We start from the raw sequence: 17,273 nt of genomic DNA on the forward strand, positions 1-17,273 counted from the left end.
ACATCCCCCTATATGAACCTGAACAAGAACTGCCTGAGGAGGAGGTGGATGGTGCCAGGGAAAATGAGGGGGGACATACAAACACAGCTGCAGGAATGTGTCGCAGACAGCAAATAGTTTGAAACCTTTTTCAACAATAGCCACTATAAACACATTGTTCCGACATGAATTAAACACCTCACTTTATCACTGAATCCTGCTCTGGGTACTTATTTATGCATCACATGTTCTTTAGGAATCTGAGTATTACCTCAGGGAGTATGTCACAAAGACAAATCTGACTACTTCTGATGCCACATCACATTTGATGCGTATGATTGTACAGCAAACATCACATACAGTTTGTAAAAAAACATCTTTTCTATTTCACATATGAAGGGCAAAATCATAGGACCACAGCTCTGACAGACATCCATGTTGCCAACATGGTCTACTGTAGCACGACACAAAACTATGACATCTTCAATCATAAGGTAAATAAGCTCATTATACATGAGGCATTGGGTGTGAAATAGCATTGGTAACAGGAATGTACGAACAGACCTTTGACATTACATTTGTAAGTGTGACATTTGCTATCTCTGCAAGGAGCTTGTGTGGCAAGAGGTGCATCAATCCTGAAAATGGATAGCTTGAGTGTCCCAGGTATGATGAGCAATGGTCACAAGACATGCCCTGCGCAGACTATCCCTGGTAATAAGTCCTGCCACAGCCATGTTTTAAGTCTCTGCCCTCCCTTCTCTAGGGGGCGCTGTAAATGGACTTTCTGTATACTTGGGATTACCATCAACACTCACCCAGACTCCCATTCTGACGCCTGTTTGATTCCCTTTTCTATATGGTATGCCATGGTACAACTACATTAGCCTGCATGACTTCAGGTCCCACAATGCACTGCCTGGTAGTTGGTAAGACCTGTAATCTTCTGTCCATAGCTTCCCATGGGAAAAGTCCGGTTGTCCCCTTATACTGGATTTTCTCCTCCAGGACTTGTGAGAGACTGAAGCTGCACACAACTGTGTGCTCTCTCGTGCAGCCCAGCCATTTGACTCTGCCTTGGCCCGCTGCTGCCTGGAACTGCTTAGAAGCTGCCATTCCCTGAAGCTCCTCGTCGTGCATTGGAGTACAATTCATTTGTGTACCAGAGCCCTTGTTGGATTGTGTTACATTCCTGATTATCCCTGAAACTGCTCTCTGTTTCCACAGTGTTATTTCTGCTTGTTCCAGTCAGACTTCGACTTCCTGTTTTTCAGCCTTGTTTCTGTTGGTTCCTAACAGAACCTGCTTCCTGTTAGCAAGACCTGTTCCAGTCTTTGCATCAACTAGATCATGTTCCCTGTGCTTACATTTGCCTCCTAGTTGGTTCCCTTGCCCTGTGTTTCCTCTTGGGATATTGTGTCTGGTAAGTGCACTATCAGTCCTCAACTGTATAAAATTGTTTAATTTTAAATTTGTACTGGCATATGGTTTCCAGGAGGCTAATCCAGCCCTCACCCTTTGTATAGTTTTACATGTATTCATTAGTGCCAAACAGTGACAGTGTGCTATGTCTGTATTCCTGGATTTGTTACTGTGCTCCCAGCCCAAGAGACAAGAGCTAGTCTGGTGTATGTGAGGACAATTAATGTTTGTGCCCTGAGGGTCCAGACACATATTCACATCTGCCACCACCTTTCGATGGGGCTTGCGTGGTGACTAGCTGTGAGATTAATCTGCACAGAGGCACTGACGTTCCCTGTTGCTGTGGAAAGTTCCGAGCCCTACCCTGTGTCTAAACGTAGTGATGAGCCCTGCGTCTTTGTTCATTACTGATCCTTTACTTATTTGTTCACACTAAGGTTGCTTTGTCTTCACTCTTCTGTATTATCTGCTGTGCCATAGCTGCTCAATCCCCTTGTATGCCTTTAGCTGATTGTTGACTTTAGGACAAATCTGTTTTGAAAGATACTCTGTGAACTCAAGGGTTGCCCCAACAGACTCCTGACTAGACCCGCTCGAAACTGTAACACTATGGAACCCAATACTGACACAGGGTATACATGTCCACACACTTGAACTGGACACTTTTGTGCAATGCACCTCTGAAAATATGTGAACACATGCAGCCTGGGCTGCTGGTCCACCACAGCCACAGGAGGAACATAGGTAATTTACATTAGTCAAACTGACGTGTACATGACAATTTTATGATTGAAATTGAGTCTCTGTGTCACAAACCCTGTATCTACCAAACATGTTGAAATGCCTGACCTATGGGTAGTTTACACACAAGTCACCATAAAGTGGTAGGGAACAATTAATGACATGTAAGGGGTAACATATCCAACATAGCCTTCATCTGCCATCCTCAATCTTCCCTGTGTATTGTTTGATGTGGGAAATGTATTGTCCCCAAAGTCAAACAACTACACACAGCAAATGAGTCAACAAATATTACAAGCACATATCATGGCTGTTGTACCTCATTGATTGCCATCTGATGTTGATATCCATTTGTAACACATTCATACATGAACATCACGCCAAATGTATTGCATGCTGTTCCAATAGAAGCACACAAATAGTTGTAACAGTCAATTCACACACAAAACACACAGGCCATGATTTATATTTTTGTATCGCAACCTTGCCGTCATTTATTAATATTAATGCAAAATCTCCACAAACTTACAAATTACATTTACATTTCCTAACTTTGCCCTGCTTTTGCCTCAGTAAAAAAAAAGGGAATCCTGAACGAAGATAGTAGAAATGTGAGCCGCAGTCGCATGGTCTACCACATGTGGCCAAACACTAGAACACACGCTTCAGGCCATACCATCCTATCTTCGTCTTGATACAGGCTGCATGCATGTTAAATAATGAAAAATCACATAAACACAGTTTGAGTCAGAAGTTTTGACACAAGTGCGTCGATAAAACATGCAAACGCACATTAAACATCAATGGGTCCCTAGCATTAATTCCACCAGCGCACCCCACGCATGAAGATATCCATAAAAATAGTAATTTCACGGTAATGTGTGGGATTTTGACAGACATGTAGCCTATGTGTCAAAAATATTCACGCAAACTACGTATGCATCAAAACAATTACACGCAAGAAAGAAAACGGGTGCAAAGAGGACAGGAAGTGATGTAATGGGAAATCCTGTTTACAGACCTGGTACATTGGGTGCACTTTCACTTTGCAGTCTGTGATTTTTCTTGGATGTGTGGCTCTGTGTTGGCCTTGCTCTCTTGTGCATTGTGTATATTGTCTCTTGTGGGGTTTATCTTTTGTCTTTTGGTGTATCCTTATTGTATTTTGTACCTGTCTAAGGTCTTTTTGTGTCTTTTATTGTTGTCTGAATTGTATTTGTACCGTCAGGTGTCTGTTTGTGGGTTAGATTAGTTGGGGTAGTTGGAGTCTGTCATTGGTGTTTGTAAGTTTCTTTTTTTCTACTTTCTTGTCCTTTATTTCCTTTATTTTCATTTTCTTGTAAAAATACTGTACTGTACAATGTTGTGAAGGGCGAGGCTGTGGCGCATGGTGAGGAGGAGCTTGGGGGCATTTGTGTGGCTGGAGTGCCACTTCCTTCCAATGATGCTGGAGGCAGGGGGCCATGTGATACAGGGGTATCACATGGAGGCAAGACCGCTGCGTCGGGCGAAGGTGCTTTTCCACCTTAAACGAGTATTCAACACCTCCCGGAAAGAGCACCAGCTGAAGCATCGCTGGGCTGACCTGGTAGCCCGAGAACAGGACCTGCTGGACCACCTGGGTGTGGTGATCGGTGGCCCTGTTGGTGAGTATCACATTGACAAATGTGTACAGTAGAATGCTCCTGAGTGACAGTAGCAAATGTCGTGACATGCTGCATGCAATGTTTGTGGCCATGTGAAATGCAAGCTGAACAAACTGTTGGTGTACCAGTAATGAGATGTATTGCACATGTTAATACATGGTAACAATGCCGTCCAGGGTTTCATTGAGCCATGTCCGACTATTATTCAGCTATACCAAGCTCTTTATAACTTTCACAAACAGCTACGTTTACTGAATTTTTGGGTTTACGTCAGGATAAATATTCATTCAAATGCACAAACCAAAATTTGCCATTCTGCTATCAGATTGCAGAATTACAAAACAGGGTTTTCTAGTGGCATTTAGGATTAGGCATTCCAATCCTATCATTGAGTCGCAGGGGACTATTTTTTCTATTCTTGGGCACAAATGCCAGCACTAAGCTATTGCAGTTACCATCCGTTTCAACTTGGTGCTAACCCATTTTCAAAAGGGGAGGGGTCCCCATGGGATCCCTTCCTCTTTGTGAATGCATGGTCAAAAAACGTTTTCTGAGCAAAATTTATTTCTGTAATAACATAGGTTGGTAAAATACTTTCTGTTCACTCCTGCTGAAATATTGCTGCATTTCAACAAATATTTACATCCCAATATGAAAGCAGTCACAGACATGGTGGTCTGCTGTGCTCAGCAGGACAGCATCCCTGTGAGTGCCGCCACTCCCAAGGGGTTTGCAAAATGAGACCTACCTCATCATTATTCATGAAGAAGGTCATATGCTACCCCATTTTTGAATTGCAAACAGTCTCATTTTGAGTGTTCTACCTTTGATAATCCAACTTGCTAATTGCTAGTTGCTAAGTCTCACAATGTATGAATCACAATACCTGACATAGGTACATATGGCCCTGAGTGACACATTTCAGGTGCAATGACTACACCTGTGCCCATGCATTCTGTCAATTATGATCAGCTAAGACACTGTCAGCATACCATATTTCACATTTTTGGGACAGCAAAGTGGGCAATCCAAGTTTAGCATTACATTGTCATCATTGCACACACACGCTCCCTGCCATCATATTGTCATAAGGGACATATACGGCATAGGGGACACTGCCACTGGGGCATTTGTTACCTACATACTACAGTGCCACATCTGTATTGGACCACTGAAAGCACGATAATTGCTGACTGAAAATTGACCCACATGTCCTTCACACAGTTACTCATCGTCCCTTGATGCACAAGCCACAATCCCTGAGTCACTTGTATTGCAGTGCACCAGGGAAGTGCCATTGCAATTGTCACCCAATTGCAAATAATGAAATGGAGTACCATCTGAAATGGATTTGCCACAAATGTGTGTAGTCAGGTTTAGCACCACATGATTGTTAGGGCCAGTGCATGTGTGCATATATGTGTCTATCACTCACTGGAGTGTCAGTGTCAATGCAAGTTTTCAGTGGTATGTCTGTTGGAGTGTCTACATGCCTAATCTGCAGCTCAATCACATAAAATGTCATTCACTGTGATATGTTTTTCCCACGTTTGTACAGTGATCAGACATTGAGCATATATATTCTTTCCATGTCTTACAGGTGGACCGGCCCCCTATACCATCGGGAAACTGATTTGAGGACCCAGACGTATCCAGTAAGTGTTAAAATGTTTGTCCTGTGTTGTGATTGCAGCTGTTGTGTGATTGACTCTTGTGTGTTTAACTCATTGCAAGATATGATGAGATGGCATGTGATCTGATATATTGTAGTGTGGTAAGTTTTAAGTATCCTTTGAGCGTTAGCTTCAGGCTTTAGGCCTTTGTGCACTTTGCCCTGGATGTATTTTATTCATTTGCTTGCAGTTTAGAGCCTCTGTGCACTTTGCTCTAAATGCTTTTTATTAGGCTTCGTACTGTTATTTTTCAAATTGCCAGTTCTACGGTTTTGTTTTTTATTCATATCACACTCTTTAGCCTACTTCAGCACTGGAGTTCTCCATAACACATTCACTCTGTGCTTCAGTCAAGGATAAAGTCTGGTACATTGCCGATAGACGTGGTAGGAATTTAGACTTGGCATTCCTGCGTAGGGACATTTTGTGATCACGCTGACATGTTAGTTATAAAATCACTTTCTTGTCCCAATACACGCAAGAGGGAGATTCCGACCAGGGAACCACAACTAGACGCTGACTGCCTCGTTGCAGATGCTAAACCAGATCACAGGCCTTTGCTCGGGTATGAGGGCTGATGTCTCCCCAGTGATTCAGAAAGGCAAGCTAGAAGCTTAACATGCTGTGCTCTAAATAGAACAAGCAGAGGGAGAGTAGAAACTGTTAGGCACTATGATAGCTTTGTTCTTATGTTTTACTCTCCTGGTGACTATTTCAATCCTACTGTGTTGTATTGTTCTGGTTATTGCGGCTCACGCCTTATTATCTAAAATACAGTCGTTTTATTAAAACATTATATAAAACTTATACTGTCTTTGTCATTTGTATATGAGATCATATTGTAAATGAGAGAGTTGGTTTGGATCTGAGTGACCACGACTTCCCTGAGAAGTTCCAAAGATGTCATGCGCTCGGCTGCCCAATCATCTCTTCCCCGTGGGAGAAATTAGGCACTGCTAGTTAGCCGGAGCAAACACCGGATTTAGGGTGACAGAGATCCTTACACGTGGGTCAGACTCAGTCCCCCACACCGTTATCGATCCTGCTGCCTAGAAATCCAGTAGTCTCATTTAGGATAATGAGAGCCCACGCGACATGGCGCCGCCAACGATTGGTCTGGCTCTAATTTTCAGGTCCGGCTGACTCTCTCGGTCTCATATATATATTGACTCCTTGGTTCCGTATACGGAGACGTCCATGGCACTGAGGACTTCCGCCACCGCAATATAGGTAGATCCTATTAAAAGCAGTTGGTTGTTCAAGCTTGAACTTTAAAAGGAAAACCCCGATATTGGTGTGCCTTCTCTGACCTAGTGCTATTTTTTACAAATGGCAAATCCTAATGTAGTGAATATAGCAATCAATATGCGACAACCGCTCACAGGACATCTGGTAGCACATGGCCTGACGGTCCAGGGGGGTCCGGTCACTTTTGTGGTGGACGCCCATGCAGCCTATAGAACAGAACTTTTTTATTCTTGGGTCATATTTCCAGCAGTTGATGGGGGTACAAACACTTTTCACGAATACACTGTTGCGAATGTCCCTGGACAATACAGGGCTTCTGCATATTTAGAGATACCTTTATCTTATCAAGAACACCATAATTGGCTTGATGGCGCCCTCCCACACACAGTAGCACAAGTTAGGTTAGGTCCACTAAGTAATGATGGTCCTACTTGGCCTTTATTGGCTACATATACACCTCATCCTGCGGCTGCTCAGTTGACAGTGGTTGAAGTTCGTCGTTTATATACAGACTTAACGGCTACATATAGACGATTAGTTCAGTTTGTAATGCAGACCTTAAGTACTAATGCAGCGCGTGCTGCTCCGGCGCACCCACAAGCAGTGGTTCCGGGTATTAATCCAGCCACTGTACACCCAGTTATGGGTAAAGTACCGGCTAAACGTGAGGAGACTCCATTTTGGCTGGCGCAGAAAATTAATACGCTGGAAGCAGTATTTCCCCATACGGGACCTCAGGATAAACATAGAATATTGACGATGTGTTTGCCGTATGGGATGGTTCCTCCGGTGGACCTTTGTAATACCTGGGGCACGGTGTTTGCCGCGCTCTACACCACGGCACACGGTACACCGACATTAGCAAATTTACCGGAAGTGCTTAAACAAATTCAAGATGAATATGGGGCTGCCCCTGCCTTAGATTTGGGCATGCAGTTAATGGGCAATTTTGCCGCAGTTTCTTCTATTATTTTGAGTAATCTCAAGGGAGAGGCAGAAGCACTAGCAGTGCGAATGCGTCTTCGGGAAGTTCCGCAGATTAATCAAGAGCGGGAACTCCCGAGAATAATAGCGGAAACATATTCCAGTATTGGTCGCGATAGCCTAGGGGCTAGACCCCAAAAACCCCAATTACAGGGTAAAAATAATAAAGATAATGCTAAACAACAGCAACCTGAGGGTACTAAAAAGCGCTGGGAAAAGAAACAGCAAACACCTAAGAAAGATGGGGGACAGTCTCCGCAACCGGAGACCCCGCAGACTAGGTATAATCTCAGGAATAGGGATAATTTGAAGACACCTGAAAGATATCAATATACTGATACACGCCAATCTCGTTCCTTTCAGGACTCCTCAGAGAAGAGAAGTGAGAGAGGTGGGCGGTCAGAGCGGAGAACGGAGTACGTGAAACCAAAACAGGATTCACAACGCGCAACTGAGGTTTCTGTTAAACAGGAAGAGAAACCGCTCCAACAAAAGCAACAATTTTAAAAGAAGAAAGTGGCAGCAGTCTCAGTTAGACATGCCGCTCAAGAAGAGAGTTCTCTTGATGAACAAGACATGGGCGTTGGCACTGTTAGACAGCGCTGCAGAGGTCACAATAGTTTGCTGGAGTCTTCTAGAGCATCTGGAGGTGAAAGCAACTGATGACTTCATACAAGTCGAAACGGCGGATATGCGAATCTCTGATCCTGATAGAGTATATAACGTGACTCTGCGATTAGAAGGGGACATTGACCGCATTGCGCACGCCATCTTTTGGGACCATGTGGTAAATTCATATGACGTTCTGCTGGCCGAACAAGATTGGCCGCCTGACTTTGTTCGCGACTGCCCGGTTGGGGAAGAGGTTATTACACCTTCCTTCTCACCACTTGTTCCGAGAGAACTAGCGGAGCCCTATAGTGAAATATGGGCTCTAGCACAGGCCCCGCTCTATATAGAAATAATGTGGGGTGGGATAGACAATCACCTTATCATGTAATTCCAATAAAGGGCGAACCTCAGCCGCAGCCGCAGTATCCTATCAAATTTGAAGCAAGGGCATCGGTTAGGAAAATTCTTACACAATTGGAGTACCAGGGTATTGTTGAGCCCTGTGTCTCGCCGATGAATAATCTCTTATTTCCAGTTGCTAAACCGGACCATTCCTATAGGATTGTGGTGGATTACAGACATTTAAATAGTCATACACGCACATATGCAATACAGAATTCACATAGCGCAGCGCTTATGAATAATATAGTGCGTAAAAAATACAAAACGTTAGATATCCCGAATGGATTTTTCTGCCAAAATATAGCGCCCGAAAGTTGGGACTATACCAGTTTTAGTGGGTTTGGCTCTCAGAAAAAGTTTTGTCGTTTGCCTCAGGGGTATAAAAATACCCCAGGACTGTTTTCGGCTCGTGTAACTGAAATTCTGCACGAGTTGGACCGTGAAGCATTGTCATACGTTGATGATATATATCTGACAGACAATGAGATTCTGCAACATCTAAGGCGTGTATCGCGCATTGTTGTGGGGTTTGCTGCAATTGGCTATAAGTTTAATTTTAAGAAATCGAAGATTGCCTTCCTCAGCGTAATTTTCCTGGGATATGAGTTGTCGAGTGAGGGCAAAAGCTTAGCGCCTAATTTTTGGGAGAAATGTGCTTTATTGCAGCCTCCTAATACGGTTCGGAAGCTCCAGTCATTGTTGGGGTTTCTGAATTTTGGCAGAGCTTACATTCCTGAATATGCTACACGTATAAAACCCTTTTACGAGTTGATTCGCCCGAATTTTTCGAGTAGATTTTGGACAATTGAGCATACACATATACTGCGAGATTTGCAAACTGATCTCTTAGCAGTTAAACACTTACACACACGGGACAATAATACACATTTGGTCATCAGGGTGATACCTGGGGCTGTTGGGTTTACATATGTCACCTTTAATGAGGGTGAGACAGTCCCGATTGCATACAAGTCCCACTTGTATTCTGCTGCAGAACAACGATTTGCACAGACTGAGAAAATACTCACTGCAGTACAGATGGCTGTGATTAAAGAAAGACCGCTTGCCCAGGGCCAACGCATCATTATCGTTTCCCCGATTCCGGCCTTAGAGGCTGTTACAAAAGCGAGTGTTCCTAATTCGAGAGCTTTACACCCGCGATGGATACAATGGGCTACGTCTTTGACAGCCACTGATGTAGATTACATATTTGACCCTAAACTGCAGACTCAAGAATTTCTTCAATATGAAATGGAGTACCCAGTTCCTGCTGGTACATTGCCTATTGACCAATATCAGGTGGTCATGTATAGCGATGGCTCTGCGCAACCAGCGGTTGGGACTAAACAACAGTATTCTGCTGCATGTGCGGTGGTGAGCAGCACTATGGAGGGGGAAGTGTTCTGCCCCCGACATACTTATACTAAAACCTTGGGAGATTGCACGGCACAGCTGGCTGAGCTCAAAGCTCTATTGTTAGCGTTGGAGCATGCGGATCCGGCGATTTTGACCTTGCTGGTCTGTGACTCCTACTACTGTGTTCAGTCTTTCAATTAATATCTGCACTATTGGAAGTTGAATGGGTTCAGAGATTCTAAAGGCAACACCATTAAACATAAATTGTTGTGGGGTAAGGTTGCGGATCTGAAAGAAACGCTTCCTAAGGTCCATGTTGTGCATACACTTGGACACCAGCGCGTTGGAATACACGTTGCTGGGAATACTTTGGCTGATGAAGCCGCAAAGTCAGCAGTGGCTGTCGCCTCTGTGGCCGCAGTGACTCGTTCGAGTTCCAAACCAGACACAGAGATTTCGGCTGCTTTAAAAGCTACGGCTGATGGCACGCCATTTCCTAAAGGATTTCCTTCTAAATATGGTTACTGCTTGAGTAGTGCGCTAAATGCTGTTGTTAATATTCCAGGCATTGGTGTACGTGAACTACCCAATACAATTGAGAGGCCTCAATTAATTTCTGCAGCACATGAAGGGGTGGCATTTGCACATGCTGGTGTGGCTGCCACGATTTCACTTTTACAGGCTCGTTACTGGTGGCCTGGTCTCTATAAAGAGACAAAGCAGTATGTCCTTTGTTGTGACGTTTGTCAACAAATTAAAGCTTCGTCGGCTAGACGCCCGCAGCAGACGCCCCTTCTGATTTTAAATAAACCTTTACAGTGTGTGTACTTGGATCATTGTGGTCTGCTGACACCAGATAGTGCATACAAATATATATTGGTTGCTGTAGATTCGTGCTCCAGATTTGTGTGGGTATGGCCACAACGCTCGGCTGACGCTCGAACTGTTATTAAAGATTTGCGCATCTTTGTCGATACATTTGCAGTTGCGGCTTTTCATTCGGACCAGGGCCCTGCTTTTGCCTCTAAGGCATTCAGGGACACCATGGCTTAGTTGGGGATCCAACTCCAATTCTCGTCTCCATTTCATCCCGAGGGAAATTCTGTCGTGGAGCGTTTAAATCATGATTTAAAGCAATCCTTAACGGCCAGAGTTATAGGTACGGGTCGTGGTTGGCTAGCCCACCTGTATGTAGTACAGAGAGCACTTAATAACTTGCCTAGAAGGTCACTGGGGGGTCGTACTTCATATGAGTGCCTGTTTGGAACACAAATGTATGTTCCTGATCTAGATGGTCCTGGTGTGGAGGCGGCGGATACGCCCTTTGACATAAATGATCGTGTCACTGTTTTGCAGGATTTACAACAATTAAGTGAAGATAACTCTTCTACAAGTGCTGCCTCCTCAGGAATTAAGGATGAGCCAGTAACTCCTACTGGTTGGATACTAAGGATTGGGGATCTAGTGCGTGAAAAGGTTGCAGTAAAGAAAGAATTTGGTCCTTCTTATCGAGCACCTGTCCCTGTGTTAGGGGTTAGCGGCACGAGAACTGTGATTTTACCGCCGCTGCAAGGGGCCAAAGGAAATCGCTTTGTTTCCATTGATAATGTCAAGTTACAACATGTGGCCCATTCTGCACAGCAGACCAAGAGGGACACCCAGTAGTTCCGGAATCCCTCTCACTACTGGGGAAGAAGTCCCGCTGCAGGTGATTTACACTGACGCTGTTTCCTCTCCGAGCTTGGGGAGGGTGGAAGATGATCTTGCGATTGTTCCACAAACGATGATTAATTTGGAATCTTTTGATCAAGTTGCTGTACGTTCTACTGTTGTTTCTGAACATGTGGTTTACAGTGTGCCAAGGCGAGAGCCTCCATCTGCTTCTTTGTTCACGGTTGCACCTTTTGCAAGAACTGCCTCTGGCTGCTTCAACGACACTGATGATGCAGTGTCCAGCTCCTCGTCCTCGATGTCTTCAATCCGAGGTCCACATAAGCTGCTGAGATGGCTTAAACGCACATATTTTGTTTTTCCTTGGAACTATTTGTGGCTTTTTATGGCTGTAATGACTGTTTTTTTGTGGTTGGGATTTGTGGTTACTTTTTTTCTAGTAATACATGGTCATTTTCTTCCTGATCGCTCTGACATTGAGCACGTGGAGACAGTGTTAAAACCACATTTTTCGTCTCATATGGTTCGAAGAGACCAATGTAAACATTTCTGCAATACCGATTCCGGATGGGATTGTGTGGGATAAAGTAATGTTTGATATATATGGTCCCACTGAATTGATTCAAATACCGTATGTCCTCCAGTTATAAATGAATGATATTGTTATACCAGGCATTGTTTCTGATGATTGGGATGTGAAGACAGTAGATTCTATGCTGACAAATTTGCAATATTATACTGTCTATGACGATGAAGATGCTCACCAATTTAGAGATAATCATGGTGACATGTTTTGCTACAACTATTATGGACACCACTTTATTCATAAGGCTAGTAGCCCTAAGTCCATATTTAATTATGTGCAATGGGAACATTGCTCGACTCCTCCACAAGGGAGTTCGAAAACGTATTATGATAAATTTGCATATTTTTATGTGCATGATCAACGAAATGCTAAGTCTTACTATTTTAAAGTTACTCCGTATTCTAATAAGCAAATGTTATTGACCGATACTAAATTACTGTATTCAAATTTGTTTGTATCTAAACTTTCGGTCGAGGGGTATGAATACTGGTTTAAGACTGTTGACTTGAAAAGTGTTTGGAGTACGAAAAATTGGCAGATGCGAGGCAGGGACACATTATTTAGAGCATGTATTATCCCTGTGCAGATGATTTTCCTCAATGACACAGTACAACAGACTAGCTGTTTGGGCTTGGCAACAATTAGAGAGTTAAATTTGCCTAGTATACCTGTCCCTTCCAAATTAAACAACTGGCAGCACTATGTGAATGCTACTTTTAGTGAATTTACACATTGGGTCCAGAATGGTACGCTTAACACTTCATCGATACATCTGGGCGGGTGGTTATTATTGCCTATAGACACTAATAAGTGTCATCAACATTTTGTCACCTCTTCAGGGGGGTTCAGGACTAGTAGGGCAGACCCTCGTTACATTTCATCAGAACATGCTGATATTATAACTACATACAGCGTGGGGAAGCTTTGTCAGCAATGGTTGAAGTCATCCACGCTGGATCTAGTTAAGTCACATCTCACGTTACTGTCTAATGATACTGATTTACAAGATTTTTTGTCAGGTCCCAAGGTACCACGGAAGAAAAGATTTTTATACGAAGTTTATAATGAGATTTGGAAGCTTTCACAACAGGAGGCTGCAGCCGGGTTGAGGCAGATTGATCAGGAAAACCTGCTGCAGACTGTGGGGGTTATTCTAACTTTGGAGGAGTGTTAATCCGTCCCAAAAGTGACGGTAAAGTGACGGATATACCACCAGCCGTATTACGAGTTCCATAGGATATAATGGACTCGTAATACGGCTGGTGGTAAATCCGTCACTTTTCCGTCACTTTTGGGACGGATTAACACCTCCTCCAAAGTTAGAATAACCCCCTTTGTCTGTTGTTGATAATGGCATGCATACCCTTTCTGACCGTGTTTAAACGATTGACAGCATTGTTTCCTCTGCTATTGACATTATTAAATCGGACTAGTCTTCTTTATATCATGGGCAGAGTCAGACGCGGTCCATCATGCAGTTGGGTTGGACCTTGAAGGCAGGTCGCGTTCCATGGCAGCACATTCGTGCCAGAGAGATCTTTGTCTCCTTTAATTTGACTCGTCAACAACAGCTGATGGCTAAAAAGGAAGCGACGTATGTCATGTTGAATATTGAGAAATTGGAGAAACTGCCTTTCACGGTTGCTGAGATTCCGTCAGCTGAGTGGTTGATTCATGGGGTTATTAATCTGCCTATCTCCACTCTGCAATTTACTTCTTGTTTGAAGCACATACCGGTGGGTAGATATGAACTATTGGGAGACAGTTACATACACGAGGTGTGGGAGCTTCCCTTTCAATACAGATGTATTAATGGTTTGAGGGAGGTTTTTCTTAACGGTAGTGAATGCGAAACTTCTGTCAGCCATTCTATGGTTTGTAAACAGCTGTCCTTGCACGGAGCGTGTAACGCTTCAATTGCTAACTTGTTATCTGAAGGGAGTTCCAGTCCCGGTTATTAAAAACACTTTCCAGGTGCTTTCTAACGGCAGTTACATTGTTCTTAACAGCGAACGCTGCTGTGGCATGCGTGCCGGAATAGTTTACGTTGTCGTTGTCAACAAGGCCGTTACGTGCTGCGGGAATGTGTTGTTTCCCCCCACTTAAATTAGGGAGGAGGCGGACATCTGGCCTAATATTGCTACTTCCATGATTAATTTCGACAAGTTGAGTCGACTAAAGGCTTTATTGTTTCAAAAGCATGTGGCCCTTACATCTGCGAGCAAGACCTACGCACTTCAGGTGGCAAGGTCATCGGCGGAAATACAGTCCCTTTTGAATTCTAACTTTCCAAGTCACTTCGGTGAACTTGTGGGACGTATATTTAATGCATCCAGCACTGCTGGTATTGCACATTTTTTCAAAGCCGTTGGTGTTGGTTTTGCTCACACCTTCTCTTCCATATTCGGTTTGATACCTTCGGCTATACACTCTATTTTCGGAAGCATTTTTGGGGGTTTCCCAATTACTTTGGCTTTATTGGCTGGTGTCTTGCTGTTGTTGCTATTTTTTCGCAATGGCTGTCCCGCCACGACAAGATCCTATATTGCTGCTCCCGTCAGCGCAGCTGTGTCGTGAACGCATTATGCAGCATTTTGGAGCAACACTCCTGGCCCATTTGGAGTGTGACTGGTCTCTGTCATTCCGACCGGTTTTGGATTGTGTGCAACCCGTGTTTCGGTGCCTTTGGTGCTCCTTTGAACATGCACTGGCTCTCTGTCTCTCGCTGCAGCGCCCTCCAGTGGTCGATCCTGATCTGTTGATGTTCCCAATTAGGGTTCATTCCCAGACTTGTGCACTACGGTTGCGTTTGCTTCGTGAGGCAGTTTATGAGATTCCCTTCCTGGAGGAAGATGGTTTTGTCTCATTCATAGGCCCTGCACGGGGTGCCGCCCTGAATGGTTTTGGGGCTTTGGAACACACCTGCTCCATGGTACTTTGTGGCGTGGATCTTCCGATATTGACATATATCGAAGTGGAGGAGCTCCTACTTTCTATTGCTTCTGTTTAACAATTGGATTTTTTTCCCCTCTCCTGCAAAATTGACTTTATATTGAATTTGGCTTTATCGTCACATGTTTCCTAAATTTATGACTTTGTTGTCTTCTGACCTTGTCGAAATATGTATATAATTTTAGGTATTGTTTATATCTGGGGCATATTTTTATATTATTGGAACCACTTGCTACAGACAAGGGGAGGGTGTAGTGTGGTTAGTTTTAAGTATCCTTCGCGCGTTAGCTTCAGGCTTTAGGCCTTTGTGCACTTTGCCCTGGATGTATTTTATTAATTTGCTTGCAGTTTAGAGCCTCTGTGCACTTTGCTCTAAAAGCTTTTTATTAGGATTCGTACTGTTATTTTTCAAATAGCCAGTTCTACGGTTTTGTTTTTTATTCATATCACACTGTTTAGCCTACTTCAGCACTGGAGTTCTCCATAACACATTCACTCTGTGCTTCAGTCAAGGATACAGTCTGGTACATTGCTGATAGACATGGTAGGAATTTAGACTTGGCATTCCTGCGTAGGAACATTTTGTGATCACGCTGACATGTTAGTTATAAAATCACTTTCTTGTCCCAATACACGCAAGAGGGAGATTCCGACCAGGGAACCACAACTAGACGCTGACTGCCTCGTTGCAGATGCTGAACCAGATAACAGGCCTTTGCTCAGGTATGAGGGCTGATGTCTCCCCAGTGATTCAGAAAGGCAAGCTAGAAGCTTAACATGCTGTGCTCTAAATAGAACAAGCAGAGGGAGAGTAGAAACTGTTAGGCACTATGATAGCTTTGTTCTTATGTTTTACTCTCCTGGTGACTATTTGTTGGAAAATGGGTTATTGGTAGGGCAGGTAGGTACCTACACCTAGCAACAAGCCACAAACCTCCACAAAAGTACAGTTAGGTCTCAGTAAATTAATCCCAGCTCTACCCTTGGTAGCTTGGCATCGAGCGTCAAGGCTTAACTTAGGAGACAAAGTGTAAAGCATTCAAATATCACAAAACAGTAATTAAATAAAACACAGGAAACAGTTTAAAAATCCAAAACCAATTTATAAAAATAGCTTATATTTTTATCTTTAAAATGACACAAAAACGATTAAAATCGGTTCAGGGGAACCGGAGATATGAATTTTTAAAGTATTATTATTTTCTAGCGCTTAGAAACAAAAAGCGCCAATCGGGTCATCTGGTTGCACCAGGACCGGGGCAAAGTCAAACTTTCAGGCCGACCGCGATGGAGCCCTGCTCGGCTACAAGTCGCGGTAGGCCTCGGTTAAAAAGTTACCTTCTGACTTAGTCTCTTTTTTTAATGTTTTTCTTCCCCGGGACGAACCTGCCAGTTGGATCCGACCTCCTGGAGCCCTTGTCCGGATACGCGAAGTCGGTTTCCTCGGTGGTGATTTTTACCTTCGGACTTAGTCGTTTTTTCGAGATGAAAATCCTTTGACCGGGGTAAACCTGGATCTTGATCCGACGTCCGTGGAGCCCTTCTCAGATACGATGGCTGGAAGGTCCCGGTCAACTTTTTACGTTCGGACTTAGTCTTTTTTTCGGATGTTTTTCTTGACCGGGACGAACCACGAAGTCAGGCCGGGTCGCGGTTGAGGCAAGCCGGCTAGAATTTCCGCGTCGAGTCGGTCACTTTATGGAGCTTTTTTCTAAAATTTCTCCAATCTTTTCCAAACTTCTGGGGCTTCACCCAGATGTTCTTTTAAGGTTCTTTTGGGGTCCACAGCTCACCCCAAGGGTCCAGAAGTTCTGTGATGGTCCTTGGGAAGTGCGGACTTCAACTCCCAGAGTGCACCTGGCGCAAACTCCTTTTTGGCCACTGGGCAGTGGTCAGCTGGTCACTTTTTCAGGAGTTGGTGCAGGGGACTCTGGTTAGCAATTTTTCACCTGTAGCAAACAGGGAGTCCCTCCTTGAACCAGTGGAAGCCAGGCAAAGTCC

This window comes from Pleurodeles waltl, chromosome 5 (assembly GCF_031143425.1).
Source record: "Pleurodeles waltl isolate 20211129_DDA chromosome 5, aPleWal1.hap1.20221129, whole genome shotgun sequence".
Taxonomy (NCBI): Eukaryota; Metazoa; Chordata; class Amphibia; order Caudata; family Salamandridae; genus Pleurodeles; species Pleurodeles waltl.